This window comes from Enhydra lutris, unplaced genomic scaffold (assembly GCF_002288905.1).
Source record: "Enhydra lutris kenyoni isolate GAN:26980312 unplaced genomic scaffold, ASM228890v2 scaffoldscaffold63, whole genome shotgun sequence".
Taxonomy (NCBI): Eukaryota; Metazoa; Chordata; class Mammalia; order Carnivora; family Mustelidae; genus Enhydra; species Enhydra lutris.
In genome coordinates this window covers 1,250,841-1,274,482 of record NW_019154147.1, presented here as the reverse complement: position 1 = coordinate 1,274,482, position 23,642 = coordinate 1,250,841, and the positions used below count along the sequence as shown (strand labels likewise).

The 23,642-nt window shown below is 37.7% G+C and overlaps 1 pseudogene; it reads right to left on the bottom strand.

The window, feature by feature from the left end:
• Positions 1 to 6,212: 6,212 nt before the first annotated feature.
• LOC111158778 lies at positions 6,213 to 14,332 on the bottom strand (annotated as a pseudogene).
• Between the last annotated feature and the right edge of the window lie 9,310 nt (positions 14,333 to 23,642).

Here is a 23,642-nt window from a genome sequence, read left to right as displayed (position 1 = left end):
CCCTGCTTGTGTTCTCTCTCTCTGAAAAATAAATAAATAAAATCTTAAAAAAAATAAAAGACACATGTCTTCTCTTTTGAGTCGAGAGTTGTCATATGGACACTGATTACCAGAACTTATTGATCCAGATATTATAAATTGTGAGGTATTATCCTCAAATTCAAAGAGCCATAGGGGCTTCCAACAGAAGGTTGTATTTGAAGAAGTTCTAAAATGAAGACAACTTATTCAGAATAGGTAGAAGTCAGTTGTCACAAATGCCTAGTGTGTTGTTTATGATCATTAGTAATGTCTGCTGATTTCCAAAGCATGTTAAGAGGCTTTGTGTAGAAACAGCCACATGGTGATGAACTGGAGTAGGTATTATTGCATTCTGATATTAAATTATGCTTTATAGTGTATCTGTAGGGTTGCATCAATCCAACAATATAACATTTGCTAAGCAAAAGTACTTTAATGTCTTTTCTAGGCAAGTAAATGGCAGAGCAAGTGTACATTATGCTCAACAGGGAAATTCAAGTATATTTTGCTGCTGCCAACGAAAAGATTAAATAAAGGAAATCCAATTTAAAATATCAGTGTTCCAGCAGAAACCTGTAGTGAAAACAAAATTCTGAAATAAGAAATTTGTCACTGTCTTCAGATATAGGGACTTGCACGATTTAAGACAATAAAAATATCATATTCTCTTTCATTTTTTAAAAAATGTTATCAGCAACTGCACTTTCATGCATGGACAATGGATATGGAAACATGCTTCAGCATCTAAGGCCAGGAATATCATTATTTGAGTGCTTCCCAGCATTTAATAGACATTAGCTAATTAAAAACCACCCAACATCCTTAAAGAGAATGTATTTTGTTAGAACTTTACAAAGGACAAAAGAAGAATCAAAGAGTTTTAACACATAACCTAGTGTTGCACAGCTAGGAAATTGCAGAGCCCAAATGCCAACCTCTGTCCCTGAAACGTCAAGGTGAATCAGAGCCCTTATCTAGATGCTGCTGCACTCACTGTGCCATAAACCTGTGTTCACCCAGTCTAGCTCTTTTTATGTAATAATTTTTACATAATAATTATATAAATAATTTTATATGATGAGTCTCTTCTATGAAATAAAATAAAGTTGCAGTAGCCAAAATATGGTGGTCTTAATTTAGGAAATTCCCTTTAATAATTTACTATTATTATTTCACAAGCCTTTCAGTGACAATAAGCCAAGTGTAGGGGCAGGGGTAGGGAAAGAAATATGGCTTGTTTTCATTTTACTATTTAAAGTCATTAGTAACACTACAATATTTTCTTATATAAGTATATATATGTATACATATATACATATTTAAACTGAGGCTAATAACTACTTAATCTGTATTTAATAATTACTTGATAGCTGAAAAAGTTGCATATTAGAAAGAAGTATCTTCAACCTAATTATCTTTCAATTCCTAAAATAATCATTTTAAGTTCAGTTCTTCTCTTAAATATAACACATGTTAACTTAGGAATGATTTGGAAATGAACTTGCTCATCTCTAGCTATTCATTTTGCAAAATATTTAGCTGTCCTAGATATGTAAGGACATATTAAATTAGATGAATAATTTATTTCCTGGCCATCAAATGCAACTCAATTTCCCAAAAACAAAACCAAATAAACAAAACAAAAACAAAACTTGCCAAAACAATCTCTATAATTAGACTACTAATTTGTTCCTTTAATACCTTAGTATCTATTTCTCAGTTGGTAGTGAATCAAATATAATCAGCTGGTGGTAAGTGCTAAGCAAAAGACACTAGGGATGGAATTCAGATGAATGTTTTCTTACAATTTCCTTCATAGGCTATGTAACACTTATGTCTGGGTTATTAAGTATTCAACATACCTAAACCTTGTGGAGGATGCCATAAATGTTTTTCTCACCAATTTCTTACACAAAGCTGGAAACTGAAGCTTAAGTCAGGAGGTTGATTTCTCCTATACAAGAAACAGTATGATTTGCTTCACACCCCTGCCAGAGGCAATTATGGCTGTATTTAATTCCTAAATATACAGTTCTTTGAACTCTTATTCACAACCTCAGAGGGGGAAAATAATGTGCTTTGTGTCAAAATACAGTATTTTCTCTTAAGACTTAATTTTTTTAGGGCAGCTTTAAGTTCAAAGCAAAATTGAGGGGAAGGCCCAGAGATATCTCACATATTCCTCACCCCCCAGATACTTAGCTCCTTCATTATCAACATCCCTCACATGGTGGTACATTTGTTACAACTGATGAACTTACATGGACACATCATAATAACCCAAAGACCACAGTTCACACTACATTTCACTCTTGATTTCCCGCACTGAATATGTAGGTTTAGAGAAATGTGTAATGACATATATTCATCATTATGGTGTCACACAAGGTGTTTTCACTGCCCTAAAAATCCTCTGTGCTCTATCTGTTCATCCATCCCCACCCACCAATCTCTGGCAACTGCTGATCTTTTTACTGTATCCATAGTTTTGCCTTCTCCAGAGTATTATATATCTGGAATTGTACAATACATGGTCTTTCAAATTGGCTTCTTTCACTCAGTAATACGCATTTAAGTTCCCTTCATATGTTTTCATGTCTTGATAGCTTATTTATCTTTATCACTGAATGATATCCATTGTCTGAATGTACAACAGATGATGCATTCATTAGTTTACTAAAGGACATCTTGGTTGCTTCCAAGTATTGGCAATTATGAACATCCATGTGCAGGTATTTGTGTAGATAATAAGTTTTCAACTCTCTTTAGGTAAACACCAAGGAATGCAACTGTTGGATCATAGGGTACGAGTATGCTTAATTTTGTAAAAACTGACAAAGTGTCTTCCAAACTGTACTATTTTGCATTTTTACCAACCCTGAATGTGAATTCCTGCTGCCTTACATCCTCACCAGTGTTTGGTATGGCCAGTGCTCCAGATTTTGGCCGTTTTAATACGTAGGTAGTGGTATCTCCTTGTTTTAACATACATTTCCCACAAATTACATGGTGCACCTTTCCATATGCGTACTTGCCATCTGTGTATCTTCTTTGGTGAAGAGTCTATTAAAGGCTTTGGTCTGGGTATTAATAGGGTCCTTTGTTTCCTTGTTGTTGAGTTTAAGAGTTCTTTGTATGGTTTTGGTAACCATCTTTTATGACCTGTGTCTTTTGCAAATATTTTTTTTTCCAGTCTGTCACTTGTTTTATCATTCTCGTGATACCATCTTTTGAAGAGCAGAAGTTTTAAATTTAACAAAGTCTGGCTTATCCATTATTTCTTTTCTGGATTATTGCCCCTAGTGTTGTATCTAAAGAGTTATCACTGCACCCAAGGTCTTCTAGGTTTTTTATCTTCTCAAAAATTTTAGGTTGGCGTTGTGCGTTTAGGTTCATGATCTATTTTGAGTTAATTTTTGTAAAGGGTGTAAAGTCTGTATCTAAATTCCTTTTTTGTATGTGGATGTCTAATTGTTCCAGAAGCATTTATTGAAAAGACTATCTTTGCGCCATTGTATTGCCTTTGCTCTTATAACAAAGATCAGTTGGGTATACATATTAGTCAATTTCTGGGCTCTTTACTCTGTTTTATTGGCTTATTTGTCTATTCTTTGGCCAATATCACCTTGTCTTGATTATGATAACTTTATAGTAAATCATGAAGTCAGGTAGTATTAACTGTCCAATATGTTCTCCTTCAATATGGGCTAGCTCTTCTGGGTCTTTTGTATCTCCATATAAACTTTGGAATCAGTTTATTGGTATCCAAAAAATTACTTGCTGGGTATTTTGACTGGGATTGCATTGAATTTATAGATCAAATTTGGAAAAACTGACATCTTGATAATATCAAGTCTTCCTATCCATGAACATAGAATATTTCTACATTTATTTATTCTTATATTTCACTTATCAGAGTTTTATACCTTCCCTCATACAGATCATGTACATATTTTGTTAACTTATATCTAAATAGTCCATTTGAGAGGATGCTAATGTAAGTGGTATTCTGTTTTTTAGTTCAAATTACACTTGTTCATTGCTGATGTATAGAAAAGCAAGTGACTTCTGTATGTTAACCTTGTACCCTCCAAACTTGCTATAATTGATTATTAGTTCCAGAAGTTTTTCTGTCAATTCTTTTGGATTTTTTACATAGACAATCATGTCATCTGTAATTGCAGATAGTTTGATTTTTTTTCCTAATCTGTATACCTTTCTTTTGTTTTTCTTGTCTTATTGTATTAGTCAGAACTTCCAATGTGATGTTAAAGGGAGTGGTAGGAGACCACATCCTTATCCAGTACTTGATCTTAATGGGGAAAACTGCGTTTGTCACTATTATGTATGATGTTAGCTGCAGCTTTTTTGTAAATATTCTTTTTTAAAAGATTTATTTATGTATTTTAGAGAAAGAGCACAAGCAGGAGGTTAGGTTAGGTTAGAGTGAGAGAGAATCTCAAGCAGACTCCACACTGAGTGAGGAGCCCAATACAGGGTTCAGTCTCATAACCCTGAGATCATGAGCTGAGCCAAAACCAAGAGCTGGATGCTTAACCGAATGCACCACCCAGATGCCCCTGTAAATATCTTTTATCAAGTTGAAGTAGTCCCCCTCTATTCCTAGCAGACTGAGAGTTTTTAATCATGAATGGCTATTAGATTTTGTTAAATGTTTTTTTCTAGATTTGTTGCTGTGGTCATGTGATTTTTCTCTTTTAGCCTGTTGATATGATGAATCACATTAGTTGATTTTTGAATGCTGAACTAGCCTTGCATACCTGGGATAAACCCTACATGGTATATAATTTTTTCATACATTATTAGATTTGCTCGTATTTTATTTTAAAATTTTATATCTGTGGTCAAGAGAAATATTGAGGTGTACTTTTCTTTTCTCATAATGGCTTGGTCTGGTTTTGGCATTAGGGTAGTGTTGGGCTCAGAATAAATTAGGAAGCATTCCCTCCATTTTCTGAAAGAGATCATAGAGAATTGATATACTATTATTCTTAAATGTTTGGTAGAATTTACTAATGAACCCATACGGCTTTGGTGCTCTCTAGTTTGGAAGGTTTTAATTATTTATTCCGTTTCTTTAACAGATATAAGTGGATTCAGATTATTTATTTCTTTTCATATAAATTTTGACAAATTGTATCTCTCAAGGAATTGATACACTTTTGATATTAGTAATTTGTGTCCCCTCTCTTCTTTTCTTACTTATTCTGGCTAAATGTTTATTGATATTATTGATCTTTGCCAAGAAATACCTTTTGGTTTCATTGGTTTTCTCTATTGATAACCTGTTTTCAATTTTATTGATTTCTGTGCTGATTATTATTATTTCTTTTTTTCTCCTTACTTTGAATTTAATTTGTTTTACTATTTTCTTAAAGTATAAACGTGGATTATTGGTTTTATTTTTTTTCTAATATAGACATTCAATGATATCAATTTTCCTCTAAGCATTGTTTTCACTGCATCCCACAATTTTTTTTCTTTTTGGGGGGTGGGGTGTAAGTGAATTTTTATTGGAAAAGTAAGTTGTCAACTTAAGCAGCAACAAATGAAGAATGGATAAGGAAAATTCCTGTTGTCACAGATACACAAGACCTCCACCGTATATGATATGGGAGGTATTTCAGCTTGTGACCCCTAGCACAGAAATGCCAAATGCTTTTCCATTCAATCTAATACTTCTAGCTTCCTAACCAAAAGGAATACTGTAAGAGCATGGGGAAGTTTCTTACTGAAAGGAAATCCCTGAAGAAGAGTATGGGAGAGAATGTAGAAATTAAGAATTATGTAGAATACCTTTTAAATCGTAATGAGCTACATTTTCATATCTTTACCATAATACAAAACACAGACACTTGCCAAACTGGTTCAGATTACTTAAAAACTGGGTATGTTTTTAGTCCTTTACATAAGTGTTTGGAAGTTACTTATGTTTATATGGAATGAAGGTATCAATACTTTACTACAGCAGTAACCACACACTAGGAAGGCCAAGACAAGCACAAATCAAGTAATGGAGTTTTCCCAAAGCTGCAGTATGAAAAGACTATAAACAGTTGATTCCATCCATGTGAATGGGCTTCTTTGCTGTAAGAAATCCAAATAGAATAAGGAATGAAGATGAGTAAAAAGGTTTCTTGAAGAGAAGAAGGTTGATACCCTGTATGCATTTAGTTTTCTGTCCCTTTCCCAGCATCATTTTCTTCTCCTGCACTGTCTGAGGTCTAAGTAACTGTATTGTGAAGGTGTTGTCTTTGTATAAGTCTTCGTTCAGTAGATCAAGTTGTGCAATGGGCTCATCAAAAGCTGTTTTAGCCAGTGTGCAGGCAAGATATGGGTAATTAAGGATCTCATAGTAAAATACGGAGAAGTTAAAAGTACCAGTCCAGGCAGATGGAGTGTGTGGGTTGCATCTCTTTCTTGCTTATATCAAAAGTCTCTTGGTGATTTCCTTGGGAATTATCTATAGTTTGTTTTGTACCATCACCACATGCAACTTCAATGAGGTACTGGAAGTAATCTCCCTTCATTTTCAGATGTAAGAACTTACTCTCTGGATTAGTTGCATTGGCTATTAAATAGTTATCCAACAATTACAGCACCATGGTGCAGATGGACCTTAGTTCAGACTCCACTTTCTACTGAAAGTCCTTAATCAGTTGCAACTTCTTATTAGAGGTTTTCTGCTCACTGCTCCAGATGACCCTCCAAGAGGACCTGTGGTCCACTATCATGTTCTAGTAGGCCCCTACAGCAGGTTTCTCTCCTTGTTGGACAGCTCAGCGGCCCACTCCATCACAGCCTTCATGCGCTTGGCCATATCATCCTGGTGCTCAGTCTGGTCAGTCAGTTTTGCCTTTTGGATCAGCGCTGTCTTCCCTATGGGGACAGGGAGAGGAGAGTGAGAGTGAGCACCCACCTGGACTGGCTAGAGAGGTACATCCCTGGTGCAAGTCCCACCACCTTGATCCACTTTTGGCCTCAGTCAAGGACCCTCCAGTCTCCTGTATCTCACAATTTTTTTTTAAGTTGTGTTGTTTTCATTTAGTTCAAAATATTTTTAAACTTATCTTGAAATCTATTCTCTGGCCCATGTGTTATTTAATAAAGTGTTCTTTAATCTTTAGGAATCTGGGAATTTTCCAGTTATCTTTTGTTATTGATTCAAAGTTTAATTCCACAGTGGTCTGGGAGCAAACATTGTATGATTTTTATTTGTTTGGATTCACTACTATATATTTTATGGACCAAAATGTGCTCTATCCTGGTGAGTGTTCCATATGAGCTTGAGAAGAATGAACATTTTGCTGTTGCTGGATGAAGTTGTCTATAGATGTCCATTATATCCAGGTGATGGGTACTATTGTTGAGCTCAACTATGTCCTTACTGATTTTCTGCCTGCTAGATACGTCCATTTATGATAGAGGCATGTTGAAGTCTCCAACTATGATAGTGGATTCATCTACTTTTTTAGTATCTATTTTAATGATTCTTGATCACAAATAAATGTTTGCACAATGATGTATAATTATTTTCCAGTTGGTGCTCCTAACTCCAAATATATTTGTAATAGATTAATGTTCCAAGGTTTTATTTTATTTTAACATATTATTTTTATGTTAAAATTGAAGTTTTTAAAAATTAAAACTTTTTAATAATTTACCTCACATTTCACAAACAGAAAAAAATAAGGCCTTACTTATTTTTATTTTTCATAATTGCCATCTTTGATGTCACCAAATCCACTTATGAATGAGAACTGAAAAGAAAATTTCATACCATGACAATTCTTTCGTTCCTATCAGTCCACGTGACATGAATCTTTAGTTCTTGTCACTCATTTAAAGTTACCATCTTCTTTCCCACCTGTGTTTTGGATTAGCAGGTGGCTCCTCTTCTCATATAGTCCCTTGTATTTATTCTTATTTTATACATATATCATATATAAATATATATAATATATGATACTTATTAAAATTTATTTATACTCAAATAAATTTAATTTCTTTAATATGAAGAAGGCTTTTATACCATCAATAAATCCCTCAAAACCCACAAATGCTGAATGTCTAAAGCAGTGTACAGTTTTGCCAAGTTGTCTTTTTATCCCCGTTCCAAAGTTTTGATAGCTTCCCAATCTCTTACTTAAATTCCTTCTTGGTTTTACACTTTGTCAATGTAATACTTAACAGAATTTCTGCCAATGAATTTCCTACAAAAAGAAATTGCCAAGCGAGTCTTTGGTTAAGGTCATTTCTTATGAGGTGTGGATAAAAGAGATGCTACTCTGTCCACTATAAAAGGAAGTGTACAAAAGAGAATATAATCATAGCACAGTGGTTTGCAAAAGTGATAGCAAACATTATATTCATGGCTAAGAAACAGCTAAGTTCATTTGAAGTTTAATATATGTGCCTGATTTCTTGTTCTTCATTAGAAGTATCAAAGTTAAGCGTTTTCACTCTAATTCTGTGAAGTATAAGTAGAGTTTAAAGAAAATGTTTAGAAAAAAGGAAAATTCTACTTAATAGTGTGATTTTGGCAACCAATTCCAAGTTCCATCATTTTTTAAAATTCAATTTTTTATTTAAATTCTAGTTAGTTAGCATATATGGTAAAATTGATTTCAGGTATAGATTTGGTGATTCATCACTTGCATATAACACCCAGTGCTTATCTCAACAAGTGCCCTCCTTAATACCCACCATCCATTTAGCCCATTCCCCGCCGACCTCCCTCCATCAACCCTCAGTTTGTTCTCTGTTGTTAAGAGTCTCTGATGGTTTGCTTGCCTCTCTTTCCATTTTGTTTTTCCTTCCCCTAGTTAATCTGTTTTGTTTCTTAAATCTCACATATGGGTAAAATCATATGGTATCTGCCTTTCTCTAATGAACTTATTTCACTTAACAAGATACACTCTAGCTCCATCCATGCAAGATTTCATTCTTTTTTGATGGCTGAATAATATTCCATTGTATATTTACACCATATCTTCTTTGCCCATTCATCAGCTGATGGATGTTTGGGCTTTTTCTATAATTTGGCTATTATTGATAGTGCTGCTATAAACATTGTGGTGCATGTGCCCTTCAAATCAGTATTTTGTGTCCTTTGGGTAGTGCAATTGTTGGGTCATAGGGTAGTTCTATTTTTAACTTTTTGAAGAACCTCCATACTGTTTTCCAGAGTGGCTGCACCAGTTTACATTCCCATCAATGGTTTAAGAGCATTCCCCTTTCTCTGTATCCTCACCAACATCTGTTGTTTCCTGTGTTGTTAATTTTAGCCACTGTGACAGGTGTGAGGTGGTATCTCATCATGATTTTGATTTTCATTTCCCTGATGATAGTGAGCATCTTTTCATATGTCTGTTAGCCATCTATATGTCTTCTTTGGAAAAATGTCTGTTCATGTCTTCTGTCCAAGTTCTATGATTTTTGACAAGTATTCAAACTGTGGGCTATTGCTCTAAATTTATAAGCTTAACCCATGGATATGCTTTCCTGTTATTAAAACAAAGTGACTTTAAATTGGGCATAAACTGATTGAATGGTAACACTTTAACATAGTGAGATGCTGGATTATAGCAGTCTGGAGTATGATCTTTTGAGCCAAATTATCTGGATTTGCTCATCTATAAAAGGAAAACAACCACAGTACTTTCCTCACAGGAGGTTCTAGGGATTACATGGGTTCATATTGTTGAAGTGTGATGAACAGTGTGTGGGAAGTATTGACTGTTTGGTAACTGTTGACTCTCCTTTTGAATGCTGCAAGTGGTATGAGTTAGGAATCAAGGAGGAAAGAGTCAATAATTCTAAACCTAGTGTTATGAAATATGTAGAGACTCAGATCCATTTCCAAACAGAAACATTTCATTCTCCTAATAAGGACTGAGGTAATAATGAAGACAGGTTGCCAATTATTGCAAGAGAGATTATTTTGGATTATTCATCTGGGCCTGACATAATCAGTTACAAGGGTCCTCATAAGAGGTGGAAAGAGGGATCAGAGTCAGAGAAGGCAATATGATGATGGAAGAAGAGTCCAAGAGAGAAAAAACTGAAGATGCTACAATTGCCTTTGAAGATGAGAAGTAGTCATGTGCTATGGCCTACAGGATTCCCTTAGAAGCTGGAAAAAAAAAAGAAAGCATCTTCTCCCCTATAGCCTTTATGAGAAATAGCCCTGTTGACACCTTGGTTTTAGTCCTTCTGGCCTCTAGATCCATAAAATAATAAACTTAAGGTGTTGAATCCATTGAATTTCTGGTAATTTGTTACAGCTGCAGTAGGAAACTGACACAATTGACCATCAAGAAAAGGGGCACCTTGGTGGTTCAGTGGGTTGAGCCACTGCCTTTGACTCAGGTTGTGATCTCAGGGTTCTGGGATAGAGCCCCACGTGGGGCTCTCTGCTCAGTGGGGAGCCTGCTTCCCTCCACCCCCGCCCCACCTGCTTCTCTGCCTACTTGTGATCTCTGTCAAATAAATACAAATAAAATTTAAAAAGAAGAAGAAGAAGAAGAAGCTTGGGGGCTCCTGGGTGGCTCCATCAGTTAAGCATTTGCCTTTGGCTCAGGTCATGATCCCAGGGTCTGGGGATCAAGCCCCACGTCAGGTTCCTGCTCAGCGGGGAGTCTTCTTCTCCTTCTGCCTCTCCCCCCTTGCTTGTGCTCTCTGTCACTCTCTCTGAAAGAAAGAAAGAGAGAGAGAGAAAGAAAAAAAAAAGAAAAGCTTGGATGTACACTTTCTTACACACACACACAAACACACACACATACACACAGACCAGGGCTATCACATCACTGATTAATGCTAGTTACCATTCTTTGGTAGGAAATAGCTAAGATAGTACCCACTGTATATTCTTTGCACATTGTTCTAAGTGTGGTAGGATAAAAGGAAAAAAAATCTTTCATCTCTATCAACAAAGTGCTCTGTTTACTTTCACTAGGTCACTAGTTTGAAAAAAAAAAAAAAAACTACGAATTATAACAACAACCTACATTGTGTGCACAATTCCTGAGCAGTGAACCATGTTTCTAGTTTTCTAAGTATGCATTGGACTTTAAGGTCTGCAAAGCTAGAGTTCATACTTTATTCCTCTTTTTACTCCTAAAACCTAGCACAGATTATGGCACTGAATAAGGTCTCATTCAAAGTTTGTTGCACTCAATTGAACAAGGTAATAAAAGTGAACAGTATTTCTTCTATAACTTTCTGTTCCATCATTCTTAGTATGATATACGTTTTCTTACATGTGTATGGTTAGCCGAGTGCGTGCAAATGTATATGTGTGTCCACTCCTGTCATCAGATGATGTTTGTGGCTTTTTCTTCTGTAGAAGTAAAGGATTTCTTGCTTTACGACAATATTTCACATTTATTTGATGCCTGACCAGAAATATGAGTGAAGCCTCTGTTCATGATTTAAGGGAAAGAAAAACAAAATGGCTTTTAAAAGAAATTTGTTCATACAGCATCAAGAACAGTGTACTGATACTGATGTTAATTATAAATTAAATGGCATTGGATAATGATGATGATTACAATAAAATAAAGTTATTCCTCTTAGTTATTTCTTACTTATAGTGTTTGTGAACAAAAATGGAAACCCTAAATGGTACAGGTGGGAAAAAAAAACCCTCATGAATTAAAAAAAAAAAAAAGATTGATTAAATGCATTAATATTCAGCTAATATATATTCTAATCCACACTAAAACCTTAAGCATAAATGTCTGGGTTATTAAAGACACATGGTGGTAAACTGCGCACGATTATTGTCCGGTAATCTAACTGCCCAAATAGCTCAAAAGTGCAATGTAACAATCAAGATTGGCCTTCTCATCTGAGTACTAAATGTCTCATTGCTCTCCAGGGCAGCCAAGGAAACCTCAAGGTCTCCTACAACTGGGCAAGAAGAGGAGGTAGAGTCAACCCAAAACATTTACAGTTTTAGTGCATCACTTCTTTCTGCTAAGAACTCTCTAACTACTGTCTCATTTTCTCCATTAAAATCCCAGTTATGGTCACTCTATTCTGTCTTCAGCAACAAGCAAGTAATTAATCAAATCCCAAGGAATAGTTAAAAGGAATCCCTTTATAAGCCTGTGTCTGTGGTGTAATTATAGATTGAACCTTCCGTACTCACATATGTGCAGGGACCATAACTGTCATCAGGAAGAAATGGGAACAGGTTTCTGAAAGGGTTCCAAGACACTCTGCCCTCCCAGACCTTTTCTCCATTGCCCTTCTTGAAATTCTGCTTTGTTCCTCCTTATATCCTTCTTTTCTATCCTTTTGAATATGGATCTAAAACATTCTCTAGATGTCATAGTCTCTTCTGGGCCACAGTTTTCTGGAACAAAAATTCTAAGGAAAGAATTGGGGCTGCTGTTTCTATTTTTTGTTTGCATTTAAACCAGTTTTATAATAAGGTATTATCCAAATAGCTTGAATACAAATCTATAAGCCACTAAAAATAGTGGAAAAATGAGAATAAAGCTTGTTTTCAAAAAGACCAAAATAAAGCACAGCACAAAGAGAGGATAAAGTGGTAGCCAAACATAAAAAAAAAAATTCTATTTTGGCATCCTAATCTGAATGGACAATTTTTTAAACTAACACATATGTGGGGGAGCTGGGGAGAAAGTGGGGAACAAACAATAGTTCACTCAATATAAATGCTGAAATGTGGGTACGATTGAAGAAAGTTACCCAGAGACCTGCAGTCAGAGGCCATAAAGATGAACTGACCTGTGCGGCAGAGAGCAGGCACATGGCCCCACATTGGATCAGCCCCACCCCTACCCTCTGCACTTAAAGGGCTGAGTCCAGGGCTGGAGGTGGGGCAGTGTTTAGTCCTCTCTCATTTCTTCATGAACTAACCTAATTTGGAGCACAGTGCAAATGAAATTATTTTACCACATTTTTTTATGTACAAAAGCCAATACACATTTGATACAGTGCTCCCTAGAGAGCTAAAATTTAAAAGCACTCACAACTATTTCATGTTAAAATGACCACCAAACATATTTAGAGGAAAAGACATTCTTAAAAATTTGATTAAGAAAACATTACCAACTCAGAGAATGGTACTTCTCAACACAGTTATATATGCACGCATGTACAATATATAATTCATGTATCTTCAATACTTTTTAAGGTTACATAAGAGATAAAATGCTAAGCATAGTCTCAGCCTGCCTCTCTCTCCATTCCTCTCCACAAGCATGTGTTCCAGTATCATTGGGAACATCTTGCTCCCTGAAGATGAATCTAAATTTGAAATTAGCCATTTTTCGGAAAGCATGGCCCCTACATACCACCTAACTGCTTCTTTTGGTGCTCAGCGATGAATCAGTGATTCATTCTCTAGCATGACTTTCAAAAAACTGTTAAGAGGGCAAGGTAACTTCTAGCATAAATCAGGTTGGTCACCCAATTTTCCCTGAGACTCAGTGGACCCCAATGACAGGGCTCCTGCACAAACTGCCTTCCCAGAGTTGCCTATGTGTCTCCATGTCCTCACAGAGTCATGTAACACAATCTCTGGAGATACCAAAGGACCACTGAGACTGAGCTGGCCTCACAGAAGTGGACATGAAGCTCGATGGCCTCGCTGGGCTGAGACAGCTTCCCATTCCATGTCTCATGGTCTAAGTTTGGACAGTTGTTAAGAAAGCTCCTCAGAGCTCCTGGGTGGCTCAGTGGGTTAGACCTCTGCTTTCGGCTCAGGTCATGATCTCAGAGTCCTGGGATAGAGCCCCACATCAGTCTCTCTGCTTAGCAGGGAGGCTGCTTCCCCCTCCCCCACTCTGCTTACCTCTCTGCCTACTTGTGATCTCTCTCTGTCAAATAAATAAATAAAATCTTAAAAAAAAAAAAAAAAAAGAAAGAAAGCTCCTCTGGTGCTGCAAAGCAGGCACAGCAGTAAGAGAGTAGTTAAGGGAGACATTTCCAAAATGCATCGCTCACTTTTCTTTGTAGCTCTTTGTTTTTTAGTATTTTTACTCTGTTTATCAGGAAAAATATTCTGTGGATAGGACATCATGGAATTTGCTCTAATATTCAGGTATCTCTTGAAAGTCTGCCCAATGGCCAGATAAAAAAGATGTATGAAACTCACTGTTGTATGCCAGCAGAGTCAACTAAAGAGTAAACATCTTCTCTCTGATGTTTTTCTCCAGGACAGCTGTAAAGGCCATACAGAATCGATGATCGATGCTTCACCGATCAGGTGAAGTTGGGGCTGTAAGAGCAGGTGATCACTGGTAAGTGCCTTCATGGCCTTGAGTGGAATCACTGCTGCTCCCAGGACCAGTTGGAGAATGAATTCCCACTTCACTTATGGGGAAAAGGTCAGTGCCAGAGTCTAAGGGGCCAGACACATATGGTCAGAGCAAGTGGTGAGTGTCTTCATGAACTGAATTGGTAGTTTCGCAGAATGGTAGAAACTGAACGCCTAGGAAGAGGCCATGCCAAGGAGAATGCATGGCGCAGAGAAGGGGTCTTGTAGAGGTTCTTGGCCTGAAGAAATGTGTGGAAGCTCAGAATTCAGCTCCAGAAGAGGTCATAATGACACAGTTTCCCAATCTCAGCCATGGATCTGGATGTACTAGTTCCAAACTTTTGGAAAGATAGGAGTGGACAGAACTAGAGTGAAAAGGGATGAAGGATCCTGTCAGATGCAAAGGTGTTGCAACTAAACGAGTAATCACTGGCAGAAAATTCTGACTTTTCTGAGTTTGACAAATCAGTAGGAAGCTTCCTGGAGATCCCTCATAGAAAAGTTTAAGAACCCCAGAGACAACCCTGGGACCATGCAGGTACTGAAAATGAGGGAAGGGGGCCAAGGTAAGTGGTGGTGCCTAAGAGGAGTTGGAGAGCTCATGCCTGTCTAGAAATGGTAGCCTCTTTTCTGTTCCAGCAGATTTTTGTCCACAATTGGCAGATTTTCTTTCTCTCAAGAGAAGAAGAAACATGACTCTGGATGAGAAAGCTCCTGTTCTGTGGTTTTTTTTGTTTGTTTGTTTTGTTTTTAATTGTTTATTTATGTGGTTTTTTAAAAAAAATACACAAATACAATTATTTCTCCTACACTGTGCAGGAGAAATAAATCACCTCTCCAAAATGAACATTGAACAAGGTTTACCATATTGCTGCCCCATTTCTGTTTAGAAAGGGTATTATTTTTGCCCAGGAGAGTGAGTGGGGTCTGGATCAGTGGGCTCTTGGTAGGACATTACCAGAACATCAGCCATGCCCTCAGCAATTTCAATTCTGGAGCTGTTTTTGTTGTCTGGTGTCCTCTGCTGAGACCCAGCAGTGCATTCATCAGTTCCGTCTACATCCCTATTTCTTTTTGGGTAACTGCTTAACCCACACTGTGTGCAAATAGTTTTGGTAGGAGAATAAATCAAACCACCTTGGCCTCATATGATGAAAAGCCAAAAGCTTCTTCCACCAGATCCTATCACTCACCCTCTCATTGCCCTGGAATAGGTAAAGGGTGAAAATCTTACCTCAAACAAGCCAGTTCAACTTTCTGTCCTGAGATTTTGCAATTTAGTAATGTAAGGATAATAAACAAACAAAACCAATAAATAAATAAATGTTGAGCCCTAGTGAATCTATTAAGTGATCTCTTCTGTGAAGACCGTTGGTATCTATCTGGCTTCTGCCTTTCTCATGGTTCTTCAGCCTTCTCTTCCAGCCATCCTCACAAAAAAAAAAAAAAAAAAAAAGAGGGAGAAAAGAATAATCTGTTTGCTCCAGGCCCCCAGTTCCCCTCAAAGTTTATTTCAATTGCTTGCAACCAAAGAATCCTAACCACTGTACTCCCAGTGGAATCAACAGAACAGTGGAGAAAAGGAAGACACTCCACTCAGAATTCTATTCACCCTTTGGTAGGTCTGCTCTTTTGTGCTTATAACCAAGGCATTCAGCCCCTTTACAAAGGGTGCTGCTGCACAATTTCCACTTGTATTCAGCGGAGATGTTTTCCCTGAGAACTATCAAACTCAGCTCCACCAAAACACTCCGAAGTAGAACTTCTCCAGCCAGACTAATAAAGAAATGAAAGAAATGTAGAAGGATTAAGAAGTGACAAGGAGGTTCAAACCGGGGAGCAGTCAAGATGGCAGAGAAGTAGCAGGCTGAGACTACTTCAGATAGCAGGAGATCAGCTAGATAGCTTATCTAAAGATTGCAAACACCTACAAATCCAATGGGAGATCTAAGAGAAGAAGAACAACAATTCTAGAAACAGAAAATCAACCACTTTCTGAAAGGTAGGACTGGCAGAGAAGTGAATCCAAAGTGATGGGAAAATAGACCGAGGAGGGGGTGGTGGTGGCTCCCGGCAAGCGGCAGAGCAATGGAGCACAAAATCAGGACTTTTAAAAGTCTGTTCCGCTGAGGGACATGGCTCCAGAGGCTTAACCGGGGTGAAGCCCACGCGGGGTCAGCGTGGCCTCAGGTCCCGCAGGGTCACAGAAGGATCGGGGGTGTCTGAGTGTCGCAGAGCTTACAGGTATTAGAACTGGGAAGCCAGATACAGAGACAGAGCCGAGGAGTGAGCTCTCAGCTCAGGGTTACCTTGAACCGGTCTCAGGATCAGTGACCTCGGAGCGCGGCCGGAGGCCAGGGTGATGGGAGTAATTGGGCGCTGTTCCTGAGGGCAAACTGAGGAGTGGGGCCCTGGGCTCTCGGCTCCTCCGGGCCGGAGACTGGGAGGCCACCATCTTCATTCCCGTCCTCAGGAAATCTACGGAAAATGCTCAGGGAACAAAAGCTCCCGAAAGCAAACCCGAGCGGATTACTCAGACCGGCCCCGGGTAAGGACAATGCAACTCTGCCTGGGGCAAAGACACTTGAGAATCACTACAACAGGCCCCTACCGCAGAAGATCAACAAGAAATCCAGCCAGGACCAAGTTCACCTACCAAGGAGTGCAGTTTCAATACCAAGGAGAGCAGCGGAATTCCAGAAAAGGAGAAAGCAAAGCACGGAACTCATGGCTTTCTCCCCATGATTCTTTAGCCTTGCAGTTAATTCAATTTTTTTTTTCAATTTTTTTTCTCTTCTTCTGCCAAATTTTTTTAACGTTTACCCTTTTCTTTTTTAACGTTTTTTAACTAGTTTATCTAATATATATATTTTTCTTTTTTATATTTTTTCTTTATTCCTTTTCTTTTTTTAATTGTTTCTTTTTTTTTTCTTTCTGAACCTCTTTTTATCCCCTTTCTCCCTTCTCACGATTTGGGATCTCTTCTGATTTGGTTAAAGCATATTTTCCTGGGGTTGTTGCCACCCTTTTAGTATTTTACTTGCTCCTTCATATACTCTTATCTGGACAAAAATGAAAAGGCGGAAAAATTCACCACAAAAAAAAAGAACAAGAGGCAGTACCAAAGGCGAGGGACCTAATCAATACAGACATTGGTAATATGTCAGATCTAGAGTTCAGAATGACGATTCTCAAGGTTCTAGCCGGGCTTGAAAAAGGCATGGAAGATATTAGAGAAACCCTCTCGGGAGATATAAAAGCCCTTTCTGGAGAAATAAAAGAACTAAAATCTAACCAAGTTGAAATCAAAAAAGCTATTAATGAGGTTCAATCAAAAATGGAGACTCTCACTGCTAGGATAAATGAGGCAGAAGAAAGAATTAGCAATATAGAAGACCAAATGACAGAGAATAAAGAAGCTGAGCAAAAGAAGGACAAACAGCTACTGGACCACAAGGGGTGAATTCGAGAGATAAGTGACACCATAAGACGAAACAATATTAGAATAATTGGGATTCCAGAAAAAGAAGAAAGAGAGAGGGGAGCAGAATTATTGAAGAGAATTTCCCCAATATGGCAAAGGGAACAAACATCAAAATCCAGGAGGTTCAGAAAACCCCCCTCAAAATCAATAAGAATAGGTCCACACCCCGTCACCTAATAGTAAAATTTACAAGTCTTAGTGACAAAGAGAAGATCCTGAAAGCAGCCCGGGAAAAGAAGTCTGTAACACACAATGGTAAAAATATTAGATTGGCAGCAGACTTATCCACAGAGACCTGGCAGGCCAGAAAGAGCTGGCATGATATATTCAGAGTACTAAACGAGAAAAACATGCAGCCAAGAATACTATATCCAGCTAGGCTATCATTGAAAATAGAAGGAGAGATTAAAAGCTTCAGGACAAACAAAAACTGAAAGAATTTGCAAACACCAAACCAGCTCTACAGGAAATATTGAAAGGGGTCCTCTAAGCAAAGAGAGACCCTAAAAGTAGTAGATCAGAAAGGAACAGAGACAATATACAGTAACAGTCACCTTAGAGGCAATACAATGGCACTAAATTCATATCTCTCAATAGTTACCCTGAATGTTAATGGGCTAAATGCCCCAATCCAAAGACACAGGGTATCAGAATGGATAAAAAAACAAAACCCATCTATATGTTGCCTACAAGAAACTCATTTTAAACACGAAGACACCTCCAGATTTAAAGTGAGGGGATGGAAAAGAATTTACCATGCTAATGGACACCAGAAGAAAGCAGGAGTGGCAATCCTTATATCAGATCAATTAGATTTTAAGCCAAAGACTATAATAAGAGATTAGGAAGGACACTATATCATACTCAAAGGATCTGTCCAACAAGAAGATCTAACAATTTTAAATATCTATGCCCCTAACGTGGGAGCAGCCAACTATATAAACCAATTAATAACAAAATCAAAGAAACACATAGACAATAATACAATAATAGTAGGGGATTTTAACACTCCCCTCACTGAAATGGACAGATCATCCAAGCAAAAGATCAACAAAGAAATAAAGGCCTTAAATGACACACTGGACCAGATGGACATCACAGATATATTCAGAACATTTCATCCCAAAGCAACAGAATACACATTCTTCTCTAGTGCACATGGAACATTCTGCAGAATAGATCACATCCTCGGTCCTAAATCAGGTCTCAACCGGTATCAAAAGATTGGAATCATTCCCATATTTTCAGACCACAATGCTCTGAAGCTAGAACTCAATCACAAGAGGAAATTTGGAAAGAACCCAAATACATGGAGACTAAACAGCATCCTTCTAAAGAATGAATGGGTCAACCAGGAAATTAAAGAAGAGTTGAAAAAATTCATGGAAACAAATGATAATGAAAACACAATGGTTCAAAATCTGTGGGACACAACAAAGGCAGTCCTGAGAGGAAAATATATAGCGGTACAAGCCTTTCTCAAGAAACAAGAAAGGTCTCAGGTACACAACCTAACCCTACACCTAAAGGAGCTAGAGAAAGAACAAGAAAGAAACCCTAAACCCAGCAGGAGAAGAGAAATCATAAAGATCAGAGCAGAAATCAATGAAATAGAAACCAAAAAAACAATAGAACAAATCAACGAAACTAGGAGCTGGTTCTTTGAAAGAATTAATAAGATTTATAAACCCCTGGCCAGACTTATCGAAAAGAAAAGAGAAAGGACCCAAATAAATAAAATCATGAATGAAAGAGGAGAGATCACAACTAACACCAAAAAAATACAGATAATTATAAGAACATACTATGAGCAACTCTACGCCAACAAATTTGACAATCTGGAAGAAATGGATGCATTCCTAGAGACATATAAACTACCACAACTGAACCAGGAAGAAGAGAAAACCTGAACAGACCCATAACCAGTAAGGAGATTGAAACAGTCATCAAAAATCTCCAAACAAACAAAAGCCCAGGGCCAGACTGCTTCCCAGGGGAATTCTACCAAACATTTAAAGAAGAACTAATTCCTATTCTCCTGAAACTGTTCCAAAAAAATAGAAAGGGAAGGAAAACTTCCAAACTCATTTTATGAAGCCAGCATCACCTTGATCCCAATACCAGACAAGGATCCCATCAAAAAAGAGAACTACAGACCAATATCCTTGATGAACACAGATGCAAAAATTCTCGCCAAAATACTAGCCAATAGGATTCAACAGTACATTAAAAGGATTATTCACCACGACCAAGTGGGATTTATTCCAGGGCTGCAAGGTTGATTCAACATCCGCAAATCAATCAATGTGATACAACACATTAATAAAAGAAAGAACAAGAACCATATGATACTCTCCATAGATGCTGAAAAAGCATTTGACAAAGTACAGCATCCCTTCGTGATCAAAACTCTTCAAAGTGTAGGGATAGAGGGTACATACCTCAATATTATCAAAGCCATCTATGAAAAACCACCGCAAATATCATTCTCAATGGAGAAAAGCTGAAAGCTTTTCCGCTAAGGTCAGGAACATGGCAGGGATGTCCATTATCACCACTGCTATTCAACATAGTACTAGAAGTCCTAGCCTCAGCAATCAGACAACAAAAGGAAATTAAAGGCATCCATATCGGCAAAGAAGAATTCAAACTATCACTCTTCGCAGATGATATGATACTATATGTGGAAAACCCAAAAGACTCCACTCCAAAACTGCTAGAACTTGTACAGGAATTCAGTAAAGTGTCAGGATATAAAATCAATGCACAGAAATCAGTTGCATTTCTCTACACCAACAGCAAGACAGAAGAAAGAGAAATTAAGGAGTCAATCCCATTTACAATTGCACCCAAAACTATAAGATACCTAGGAATAAACCTAACCAAAGAGGCTAAGAATCTATACTCAGAAAACTATAAAGTACTCATGAAAGAAATTGAGGAAGACACAAAGAAATGGAAAAATGTTCCATGCTCCTGGATTGGAAGAATAAATATTGTGAAAATGTCTATGCTATCTAAAGCAATCTACACATTTAATGCAATTCCTATCAAAGTACCATCCATTTTTTTCAAAGAAATGGGACAAATAATCCTAAAATTTATATGGAACCAGAAAAGAACTCAAATAGCCAAAGGAATATTGAAAAAGAAAGCCAAAGTTGGTGGCATCACAATTCCGGACTTCAAGCTCTATTACAAAGCTGTCATCATCAAGACAGCATGATACTGGCATAAAAACAGAAACATAGATCAATGGAACAGAATAGAGAGCCCAGAAATAGACCCTCAACTCTATGGTCAACTAATCTTCGACAAAGCAGCAAAGAATGTCCAATGGAAAAAAAAACAACCTCTTCAATAAGTGGTGTTGGGAAAATTGGACAGCCACATGCAGAAAAATGAAATTGGATCATTTACTTACACCACACACGAAAATAGACTCAAAATGGATGAAGGACCTCAATGTGAGAAAGAAGGAATCCATCAAAATCCTTGAGGAGAACACAGGCAGCAACCTCTTTGACCTCAGCCACAGCAACATCTTCCTAGGAACATTGCCAGAGGCAAGGGCAGCAAGGGCAAAAATGAACTATTGGGATTTTATCAAGATCAAAAGCTTTTGCACAGCAAAGGAAACAGTTAACAAAACCAAAAGACAACTGACAAAATGGGAGAAGATAATTGCAAACGACATATCAGATAAAGGGCTAGTGTCCAAAATCTATAAAGAACTTAGCAAACTCAACACCCAAAGAACAAATAATCCAATCAAGAAATGGGCAGAAGACATGAACAGACATTTCTGCAAAGAAGACATCCAGATGGCCAACAGACACATGAAAAAGTGCTCCACATCACTCGGCATCAGGGAAATACAAATCAAAACCACAATGAGATATCACCTCACACCAGTCAGAATGGCTAAAATTAACAAGTCAGGAAATGACAGATGCTGGCGAGGATGCGGAGAAAGGGCAACCCTCCTACACTGTTGGTGGGAATGCAAGCTGGTGCAACCACTCTGGAAAACAGCATGGAGGTTCCTCAAAATGTTGAAAATAGAACTACCCTATGACCCAGCAATTGCACTGCTGGGTATTTACCCTAAAGATACAAACGTAGTGATCCGAAGGGGCACGTGCACCCGAATGTTTATAGCAGCAATGTCTACAATAGCCAAACTATGGAAAGAACCTAGATGTCCATCAACAGACGAATGGATAAAGAAGAGGTGGTACATATACACAACGGAATACTATGCAGCCATCAAAAGAAATGAAATCTTGCCATTTGCGACGACGTGGATGGAACTAGAGGGTATCATGCTTAGCGAAATCAGTCAGTCAGAGGAAGACAACTCTATATGATCTCCCTGATATGAGGGAGAGGAGATGCAACATGGGGGTTAAGGGGGTAGGAGAAGAGTAAATGAAACAAGATGGGATTGGGAGGGAAACAAACCATAAGTGACTCTTAATCTCACAAAACAAACTGAGGGTTGATGGGGGGAGGGGGTTTGGGAGGGTGGGGTGGGTTATGGACATTGGGGAGGGTTTGTGCTATGGTGAGTGCTGTGAAGTATGTAAACCTGGCGATTCACAGACCTGTAACCCTGGGGATAAAAATATATTGTATGTTTATTAAAAAAAAAAAAAAAAGAAGAAGTGACAAGGAGAAGGAGAACATCTCATATCCTGCCATCTTTGTTTTTCCCTCTGGCCTCTGAGATACTCAGCATTAACTAGTCAGTGAGCCTCACAGGGAGGATTCCCAAGTCATTACAACCATGGGCTTTGCAAAGATAGAGTAGAGTTCAAATTCTAGGTTTGCCACTTACTAGCTTCAAACCTCAGGGTAAGTTACTTCATATCTGAAGCCATTTTTCTTGTCCACAAAGGAGAAAAATATTTCCTATTCCATCTCACTCCGATATTCTGAGAATTGGATGGCATGACGTCCGTAAGTGTTTACCATAGGGTCCAGAACACCATAAGGAATAATAAATGAAATTGCAATGGCATGTAAGCGCTATGATATTGACTGTCAATATCAGTTGTTAAGCATAGAGCTAAAAGCTAAAGCTTTGGTAAAAATTATAGTCCCTTTACAAGCTCAGTCTAGTAGGATCATTCCCACATTCAATAATGCGATGGAGAAAAAGTCTAACAAAAACAAAGTTTTCCTGAAGCAAGAACAGAGCTAATTCAGTAGCTAAGGACTTATTTCTTAGAACCTATTCACAGAGCATTATTTTATGATGTTGTTTTCACATTATATTTTTTAAATAAACCATTTTAAAATTAAAATGTTAATAGGTGTCATTGATGAATTTGGCTGAAAAGAATATACAAAGTTGTTTCTAAAATTTAACTACATATTATCACCTAGGGGTCTCTTACAATGACTGATGCCCAGGCCACACCCTAGAGCAATCAAATCAAATTCTTTGGGGTGGGACCAAGGCATTAGAATTTTTACTTCTACTTTTTTTTTTAAGAGTTGTTTATTTGAGAGGGAGAGGGTCAGAGGGAGAGAATCTCAAGCAGACTCCTTACTGATCACAGAACCTGCCTTGGGGCTCAATCCCACCACCCATGAGATCTGAGCCAAAACCAAGAGTCAGCCATTTACCCATCTAAGCCACCTAGGCACTCCCAGTATTGGGTTTTAAAAAGCTCCCCAGGTGATTCCAGTGTAGATCCTAAGTTGAGAACCCCTTTGCTAAGGTGAGAAAATAAAAGGGAATGTATTTTCATCATTATATAGGAATAGGAAATTTCAGAAATCAATGAGAAGTGAAAGTAATTTCAAAACCAAAGT